The 10,000-nt window shown below is 56.8% G+C and overlaps 1 pseudogene; it reads right to left on the minus strand.

The window, feature by feature from the left end:
- The window catches only part of LOC133685966 (18S ribosomal RNA), a 3,157-nt pseudogene extending 3,054 nt beyond the window's left edge, over window positions 1-103 (minus strand).
- Between the last annotated feature and the right edge of the window lie 9,897 nt (window positions 104-10,000).

Below are 10,000 nucleotides of genomic sequence, written 5' to 3' on the forward strand. Positions count from 1 at the left end.
AATGAGCCATTCGCAGTTTCACAGTCTGAATTAGTTCATACTTACACATGCATGGCTTAATCTTTGAGACAAGCATATGACTACTGGCAGGATCAACCAGGTAGCATTCCTTGGCGACACCACGACCCGCACGATCCCCGACGCCGATGAGACGAGGGGGGACGAGACGGGCGAGGAAGTCGTTCTTATCGGGCACGAGCGGCTCGAAATGGGCGGTCGCAGGGGCGGAGGCCCCCGCGCCGGCATCGCATTCTGCATCCGAAAGCACGAGCGATCGCGCGCGGGCCAGTTCGGCGGGAGTCCGCTCGACTGGAACACGGGCGCCACTGCTAGGCTCGCCCCGCGCCCCCGAGGAGGCGCGCGGCGGGGAGAGGGACAGCTTCACATTCGAGTTCCACCGAAGTGGGTACGCAGCACAGGAACCCCGCCTCGCCGCAAGGCACCCAGGGGGCCTTGGGCCGAGAGTGATGGGGGCAGCAGGCCGACAGTTCGGTGCACCAGCACGGAGCCTGCCGACACGGACAGCCCGATTACCGCTCATGCGACTCTGCGTACACGCGACAACAATCCCGACGAGCGAACCACGGCCACGAGAGCAAGTGGAAACACCCGAGCGAGATCGTGCCCGCACCGCTGGACGCGAAGTATCTCGAAGGGACAAGCAACAAGCCGGACGCGAAGGATCTCGAAGGGACAAGCGACAGGCCACGGGGGGAAACGACAGGGACAATCATGCGGGGGGCTGTCTGCCCCGGCTCGCAAGACGGAGGCCAGGCCTCGGCAGCGGGCACGTCACGCCACGAGATCGGGGATTGCGAGGAGAGCCAACGCATGGGCGCGCGCACGACAATTTAATGCCACGCCCACGCCAGCGTAGAGCTCTCCTCGCAATCCCCAAGCTCGGCGGTCCGCACCAGCCGCGTCGGCCAGGCCTCCATCTTGCGAGCACGGGCAGCTGCCACCGCAGCCGGAGGCGAAGGATCTCGAAGGGACAAGGGACAGGCCGCGGGGGGGAACGACAGGGACAATCATGCGGGGGGCTGTCAGCCCCGGCTCGCAAGACGGAGGCCAGGCCTCGGCAGCGGGCACGTCACGCCACGAGGTCGGGGATTGCGAGGAGAGCCAACGCATGGGCGCGCGCACGGCAATTTAATGCCACGCCCACGCCAGCGTAGAGCTCTCCTCGCAATCCCCAAGCTCGGCGGTCCGCACCAGCCACGTCGGCCAGGCCTCCGACTTGCGAGCAGGGGCAGCGGCCACCGCCGCCGTGACGTCGCGGCAAGCAGACAGCCGCGCAGCAGCTGCCAGCACCTTGGCACAAGCACGGCAAATGAATGCCACGCCCACGCCGCGGATAAGCAGCCCCAACGCGCCCGACGGCTTGGAGCGGGTCCCGAAGACGGTGGCCGGAATCGGGTCGTCGCCGGCCGGAAAACGGGTCATCGATGCCGGCAATACTTCGGGCCATGAGGCCCCCCACCTTAGTCCGAGTTTAGCAACAGCCCACATATCCCCCGCGGCAGGCCTATGGGCGCCAGGCCAGCGCGCCCCATGGCCAGTCAGGGGGCACCCCCCTAAAGAGCAATAAGTGTCATTGAAGCTCTGGCAGGGGGAGACACTACTAGGTCCCAGCTGTCACCCCCCCTCTAAAAAATTCATTTCTTGGTATTTTGAGCTGAAATTTTGCACAGAGGTTGGCAAAAATCCAATCCAACTTTATTAATTTTTCCAGAATTTTTCGAGGTCGGGAAGTATTTTTTTTTATTTTCCTACCATTAAAAATCGAGGAAATTGGAAAAAATAGGAACCGGCCCGGAATGACCCCAAATTCAGTGGGCAGCCTCATAAAAATATGGCTGATTTTACTGGATTGATTTCATGTGGAAAGCACGACGTTTTGTTGTAGGAATGCGGGAACCCCGGCGGCTCGCCTGCCGCGGCCAGCGACGTCGGGCTGGCCCCTGCAGCGCCTAGCCTCTCCCACGCGGGGGGCAGGCCAGAACGCGGGGGGCCAGGGCCCGAAGGCAGCCCCCCCGCGGGCGAGAGAGCAAGCCAGCAGGGGCTGTCGCCTGCCGCGGCCAGCGACGTCGGGCTGGCCCCTGCAGCGCCTAGCCTCTCCCACGCGGGGGGCAGGCCAGAACGCGGGGGGCCAGGGCCCGAAGGCAGCCCCCCCGCGGGCGAGAGAGCAAGCCAGCAGGGGCTGTCGCCTGCCGCGGCCAGCGACGTCGGGCTGGCCCCTGCAGCGCCTAGCCTCTCCCCCGCAGGGGGCAGGCCAGAACGCGGGGGGCCAGGGCCCGAAGGCAGCCCCCCCGCGGGCGAGAGAGCAAGCCAGCAGGGGCTGTCCGCGCGTCGCGCGGCGCGGCATGGCTGCGGGGGCCGCGCGCGCGCGCCCAAGCGCCCAAGGGCCCCCAAGGGCCCCAGGCCCTCAGGCCCCAGCGCCCCAGCGCCCAGCGCGGGCGGGCGCGCGCGCGCGTGTGGTCTTTGAGGGGCGCCGGCCTGGTGGCTCCCTAAAGAGCAATAAGTGTCATTGCAGCTCTGGCAGGGGGAGACACTACTAGGTCCCAGCTGTCACCCCCCCTCTAAAAAATTCATTTCTTGGTATTTTGAGCTGAAATTTTGCAGAGAGGTTGGCAAAAATCCAATCCACCTTCATTAATTTTCCCAGAATTTTTCGAGGTCGGGAAGTATTTGTTTTAATTTTCCTACCATTAGAAATCGAGTAAATCCGCAAAACTAGGAACCGGCCCGGAATGACCCCAAATTCAGTGGGCAGCCTCATAAAAATATGGCTGATTTTACTGGATTGGTTTCATGTGGAAAGCACGACGTTTTCTTGTAGGAATGCGGGAACCCCGGCAGCTCGCCTGCCGCGGCCAGCGACGTCGGGGACGCTGGCCTGCGCTGTCGAGCCCGCGAGGGCTGTCTCCGCGGCAGGCCCCCCCTGAACGGGGCACGACAGGCCACCGCGCTGGCTCGTCCAGCGTCGACAGTCCCTCGTCCAGGTTTCAGATCGCGCCAAGTCGAACCCATGACCTGCTCAAGCCATCGTGCGCTGCCGAATTCGCATCTGCGTGTAGGCTGCCATTCCACGCGGCAGCCCCTGTTTTCGTCAGCGTGCCCCCCTGACGAATTTTCCTGCCTGGCCCAGTCCAGCGTCCAGCCCCTGTTCGTCGAAAAATCTGCGCTGCTGATTTTCCACGACGAGCCTACTTTCGTCAGCGTGCCCCCCTGACGAATTTTCCTGCCTGGCCCGGCCAGTCCAGCCCCTGTTCGTCGAAAAATCTGCGCTGCCGATTTTCCACGCGGCAGCCCCTGTTTTCGTCAGCGTGCCCCCCTGACGAATTTTCCTGCCTGGCCCGGCCAGTCCAGCCCCTGTTCGTCGAAAAATCTGCGCTGCCGATTTTCCACGCGGCAGCCCCTCTTTTCGTCAGCGTGCCCCCCTGACGAATTTTCCTGCCTGGCTCGGCCGGTCCAGCATCCAGCCCCTGTTCGTCGAAAAATCTGCGCTGCCGATTTTCCACGCGGCAGCCCCTCTTTTCGTCAGCGTGCCCCCCTGACGAATTTTCCTGCCTGGCCCGGCCGGTCCAGCATCCAGCCCCTGTTCGTCGAAAAATCTGCGCTGCCGATTTTCCACGCGGCAGCCCCTGTTTTCCTCAGCGTGCCCCCCTGACGAATGTTCGTCGAAAAATCTGCGCTGCCGATTTTCCACGCGGCAGCCCCTGTTTTCCTCAGCGTGCCCCCCTGACGAATGTTCGTCGAAAAATCTGCGCTGCCGATTTTCCACGCGGCAGCCCCTCTTTTCGTCAGCGTGCCCCCCTGACGAATTTTCCTGCCTGGCCCGGCCGGTCCAGCATCCAGCCCCTGTTCGTCGAAAAATCTGCGCTGCCGATTTTCCACGCGGCAGCCCCTCTTTTCGTCAGCGTGCCCCCCTGACGAATGTTCGTCGAAAAATCTGCGCTGCCGATTTTCCACGCGGCAGCCCCTCTTTTCGTCAGCGTGCCCCCCTGACGAATTTTCCTGCCTGGCCCGGCCGGTCCAGCATCCAGCCCCTGTTCGTCGAAAAATCTGCGCTGCCGATTTTCACCGACGAGCCTACTTTCGTCAGCGTGTCCCCTTGACGAATTTCCCTGCCTGGCCTGGACAGTCCATCTTCCAGCCCATGTTCATCGAAAAATCTGCGCTGCCGATTTCCCCGACGAACCTGCAGCTGCACAAATCTGCGCTGCCGATTTCCCCCCCTGTCGGCATGGCTGCCGCTGCCCCGATGTCCAGACCAACAGTCTTTTTTGTCGACTTTGCCGATTTTGTCCGCGCTGCCGATTCCAACACTACCCCCTGCATCCAAACCAGCATTGTTTCGTCAGCTCTTCCCCTGACGATTTTAGCCCTGTAACAAACAGTAGGCCTCCAATCCCGCCAACGGGAGCCAAGTTGATAGGGAAGAGAATTGAATGACGCGCCTGGTCCTCGCACCCCGCCACCCGAGGGGCCTTTTTCCCGGCAGCCTCTGAAAAACTCTAGCTTTCACGGTCCTCGCCGCCCCTCACCACCATGGCAGGTGTCACGGGGGTGATTTTTCGCAACGAAATCCAACCCGTGCGGCAGCCTAGTCCCTCACTAGACTCAGCCTTCCCTCGCCACTCCCACTCGTGTTTGCCTAGTAACTAAGCAAGCGGAATACACAAGCAAGAATAGGAATCAAAGTGCACAACAAGCTTTACAGGAAATCTTTCCCAACCTTTATTAATCTCATACACAAAGGAAACTATACACAAATCCGTATGTGTGCTATGCACAAAGTTTACATGCTACACAAGCTACCTCTAACTAGTGTTCTTGCATGCCCCTACATGCTGGACATCCCCACCCGAACGCCCTTACATTTTGAACATTCCCACCCGAATGCTCTTTACATTTGGAACACTCTCACCCGAATGCTCTCCCACACACAAGAGCTGCATCTTGTATTTATAGACAAGCAAAGGAGCTGCAAAGGCTCCTCCCCATTATCCCCCATTTTCGGGAACTAGTGGAGCACTACCTCTCCCCCACGCTCCCATGTTTTCAGGACATGGTGGAGCACTACCTCACACCCATTATCCCATGTTTTCAGGACATAGTGGCCCGGCCAGCACCCAAGTTATGCTCCCATGTTCTGCCTCCCATGAAGCTGCCACTTTCCCCATTTTCGGGCTGTCTGCTTGCCAGCCCCAGCTGCCAGTTTCTGCTGCGTCAGCTGCTGACTTAGAAGGTCCATCACCTAAGTCCCACGTCCATGCCAAGTCACAAGCTCAAAGACTCGCATAGACCATTGCATGCTGCCTGCCGAATTCATTTCTGCCTATGCAAGGCTGCCGCAATCCATCGCTGCCGAATTCTAGGCAGTGTGCCTTCGTTGGCGCGTCCCAGCGCCTAGAGCTCTTTTCCCATGCCTTGGACAGTCCCTCGCCCAAGTTTCCAATCGTGCCAAGTCGAGCCCCTGACTTGCACAAGTTGCTGCGCGCTGCCGAATCCGCATCTGCGTGCAGGCTGCCCCTGCCTACGCTGCCGAATTCGCATATGCGTGCAGGCTGCTCCTGCCTACGCTGCCGAATTCTGCGATAGCCCCAATTCTCGTCAGCCTATCTCCTGACGAGGCTTGGACAGTCCCTCGTCCAGCCCATGTTCGTCAACAATCTTCGCTGCCGATTTTCCCTTGACGAACCTACGGCCGCATAAATCTGCGCTGCCGATTTCTCGCACTGATGGCATGGCTGCCAGCACCCTCAGGCCTTGTTTTGGCCAGCCAGCCGAAGCGTGCACCTTGTGCACATTTGACACTGTGACAAACCACCCCTACCAAAAGAACCCGACGCCCTCGTCGGACAGATTTGAAGTACCCTTTGCACCGCATCTGTTCCTCGTCACACTCCGTGTTTCTCCGCATGAAACCTCTTCGGTTTTCCCACATTCAACAACAAATTCAGTCCACCGAATCTTTGTCAACCTGTTTCAAAACCAAGCTGTGACACATTCTGTTTTGGCTCGTTAGTTTTCCACAAATGTCAAACACATCATACTCGCAAGTATGTTTTCGCAAAGTTTAGATGCCATGCCGCCTAGCACCCAAGGAATCCGTCCCTTCCTTCACAAAATACATCCACACAAAATCACTTTGAAGAACCCATATGAGCTCCCATACGAACATCTAGTTCTTCAACCATTCTGCGTGCCCCAAAACTGCAAGTATATCAATATTGCTTACTTGTCTGCTCTTCAGCAATCAACACATCCTGCCGAATTCGCCTCTGCCCCTGCAAGGCTGCTGCTTGTTCATCGCTGCTGAACTCAATGCAGTGTGTTTTTCGTTGGCGCATCCTCACGCCTGGAGTTAAACCATGATCTGTCCATCGTCAAAGTTTTGAAACTCCCCCAAGTCTGCCTCGCACAAGGCAGTTTGGCCGCTCCTAAGTCTTCATCAACTCAGCTGGCCCCCTTCACACTAACTCTTTCCTTAGTGTTGAGCACACGTATAGGATTTACGTATGCCGTTTCTTCTCCATCCTTCCCCACGGAAGTAGCACTAGGCTGTGCTCTCAACAGGCAGTCCCTTGCGAAGTGCTTCCCCTCGCAAATAAAACAGCCCAAACATGATTCCGAAACATTTTCTTTCCCTTGGCTTCTGACTCCCCTTTGTCATCAGCCCTCTTAGGTTCTCCACCTGCAAGAAATAAGAATGAGACAGTGCTGTTACGCCCAGCACCAACTCAGTTTCGATGATCAACTCCATCTCATGTCGAAGTCTTTCGGCAAGTCCCTCCAAGTCCATTTGTAACCTGCCATAGCACAAACACATAGCATCCCAGCATCAAATTTCGTCTGACCTGGTTCCCCCATGCGCTACTGTCATGCCTTAGAAACTTCGTCAATCACACAAGATTTCGCTGACGCAAAACAGCCCCTACTGTTTTCACCCTTCGCTGCATGTTTCGTCCACCGAAACTCGCAACACTTTGTCCCAACAAAGGTCATTGGCATTTTGCTTCCATCACTGCAATCCATCGCAATGCCCAAAATAGCCACTCGTACTGATTTCAAGACAGCACACAAAATCATCTTCGTCGACGATTTTGGCTTCCACACCAAGCCCACTGAATCGGCTGCCGAATCTGTCACCCAGTCTGTCCCTCGACATCGCGCAGACTCTTTGAGACACACCCCCACGGTACTGCCTCCTCTGTTATGCCTCCCATCCTGGTCCCAGCGTGACTAACGTCTATCTCAGCCACTGTCTTCTTCACCCTGAACTGTCCATCATCAAGGTCTCCACCGAAGACATCAATTCTGCCTCCACAAAGGCAGTAAGCCACAACAAATCTTCGTAGATTCTTCTGCCCTCAACTTGGTCTCTGGATTTTGCTTCCACCTCCCTGAACATTCATCTCCCTGAACATTCCTTCCTTGAGATGCACAACAATCCCTACGTTCTGCCACCAAGGCAGCAAGCAAGGCCAGACCGCATCCACTCCGATATATGCTGGCTCATGATGACTGAATTCCATCTCGGTCATCTAGCAAACGTATAAGGTTTACGTATGCCTAATCTCAAACGCCATCTTCCACAATGACAACTTCAAGGTTTCCCCTCCTTGGGCAACAATCTCATACGAAGTAATTTCCATCGCAAGAGAACAACAATGCAAATTTCAGTTTCGAACCCTTACCGATTTGCCTTCTCGCCTGACGGTCCATCATCAGCAGCAACAAGTTTAGGCTCTCCACATTTACTTGCTTCTTCTTCTGTCTCGCCCCATCCTTCCCTCAAGGCTTTGACGAAAATACAGAAGCACCCAGCAGCCCCTCCGCTGGACCCTGCTCTCAAGCCTGCCAGTCCATCTGACAGTTTCAATGGCCGAATCAGCACCCATTTTGCGCTGATCCCTTCATCATCACTTTGCGTCGCCCATGGAGTTAAACCCCCCAAAACTCCGCAGCCCTTTTGAACACCAACACTGCCCAAAATGCTAGAAAGTTTACCTCAAATGGTTCGGAACAAATCAGCCCTTCGATCTGCCCTCACAGAACAGCCCATCGTCTGTGCTACGAAACAGTCCATCGTTTCGTCAAGAACGCAAGCTGCGCTCTCCTCCAAAGTTTCTGCCAGTCCCATCGGCAGCAGCAATGTTTCCCTCAAATCAGTGCCTTCGATTTGTCCAGAGAAACATCAGCATTCTCGTTGCTGATCATTGCGCTGAAATCTGCCTATCCCTTGGCAGAAGCAGTAGTCCTCCCAAATCACTCCGTTGATTTGGCCGCAGAATCATTCTAGTCATCCTGCAAAGACAGCAACAGCGCTCTGATACCACTTGTCACGGGGGTGATTTTTCGCAACGAAATCCAACCCGTGCGGCAGCCTAGTCCCTCACTAGACTCAGCCTTCCCTCGCCACTCCCACTCGTGTTTGCCTAGTAACTAAGCAAGCGGAATACACAAGCAAGAATAGGAATCAAAGTGCACAACAAGCTTTACAGGAAATCTTTCCCAACCTTTATTAATCTCATACACAAAGGAAACTATACACAAATCCGTATGTGTGCTATGCACAAAGTTTACATGCTACACAAGCTACCTCTAACTAGTGTTCTTGCATGCCCCTACATGCTGGACATCCCCACCCGAACGCCCTTACATTTTGAACATTCCCACCCGAATGCTCTTTACATTTGGAACACTCTCACCCGAATGCTCTCCCACACACAAGAGCTGCATCTTGTATTTATAGACAAGCAAAGGAGCTGCAAAGGCTCCTCCCCATTATCCCCCATTTTCGGGAACTAGTGGAGCACTACCTCTCCCCCACGCTCCCATGTTTTCAGGACATGGTGGAGCACTACCTCACACCCATTATCCCATGTTTTCAGGACATAGTGGCCCGGCCAGCACCCAAGTTATGCTCCCATGTTCTGCCTCCCATGAAGCTGCCACTTTCCCCATTTTCGGGCTGTCTGCTTGCCAGCCCCAGCTGCCAGTTTCTGCTGCGTCAGCTGCTGACTTAGAAGGTCCATCACCTAAGTCCCACGTCCATGCCAAGTCACAAGCTCAAAGACTCGCATAGACCATTGCATGCTGCCTGCCGAATTCATTTCTGCCTATGCAAGGCTGCCGCAATCCATCGCTGCCGAATTCTAGGCAGTGTGCCTTCGTTGGCGCGTCCCAGCGCCTAGAGCTCTTTTCCCATGCCTTGGACAGTCCCTCGCCCAAGTTTCCAATCGTGCCAAGTCGAGCCCCTGACTTGCACAAGTTGCTGCGCGCTGCCGAATCCGCATCTGCGTGCAGGCTGCCCCTGCCTACGCTGCCGAATTCGCATATGCGTGCAGGCTGCTCCTGCCTACGCTGCCGAATTCTGCGATAGCCCCAATTCTCGTCAGCCTATCTCCTGACGAGGCTTGGACAGTCCCTCGTCCAGCCCATGTTCGTCAACAATCTTCGCTGCCGATTTTCCCTTGACGAACCTACGGCCGCATAAATCTGCGCTGCCGATTTCTCGCACTGATGGCATGGCTGCCAGCACCCTCAGGCCTTGTTTTGGCCAGCCAGCCGAAGCGTGCACCTTGTGCACATTTGACACTGTGACAGCAGGCCTCTAATCCCACCCATCAGCAGTTGTAGCCGATAGGGCAGTGATTTGAATGACGCGTCGCGGGCCGCCGGGTCATCTCACCCGGCCATTAATTGGAGCGTTTTTGGCTGGCCGAGGATGGGGGGATGGATCTCTTCTTCCGAAAAAGCAAACAGTACATCGGGAGTTATGTTGACGGGGCATGGAATTGAATGACCCGTCGCGGGCCGCCGGGTCATCTCACCCGGCCATCCCGGGGAGCGTTTTTCCCGGCAGCATCGGGGAAACTCTTGCTTTCACTGCCCGCTGCCCAAGTCCCCACTCGCATCGGCCCCCCGCGCCAACAAGCCAACGCTGCCGAATCGGCAGACACTGCTGCCGAGTCTGCCGACACTGCCCCGC

The sequence above is a fragment of the Populus nigra genome, chromosome 2 (assembly GCF_951802175.1).
Source record: "Populus nigra chromosome 2, ddPopNigr1.1, whole genome shotgun sequence".
Classification (NCBI taxonomy): domain Eukaryota; kingdom Viridiplantae; phylum Streptophyta; class Magnoliopsida; order Malpighiales; family Salicaceae; genus Populus; species Populus nigra.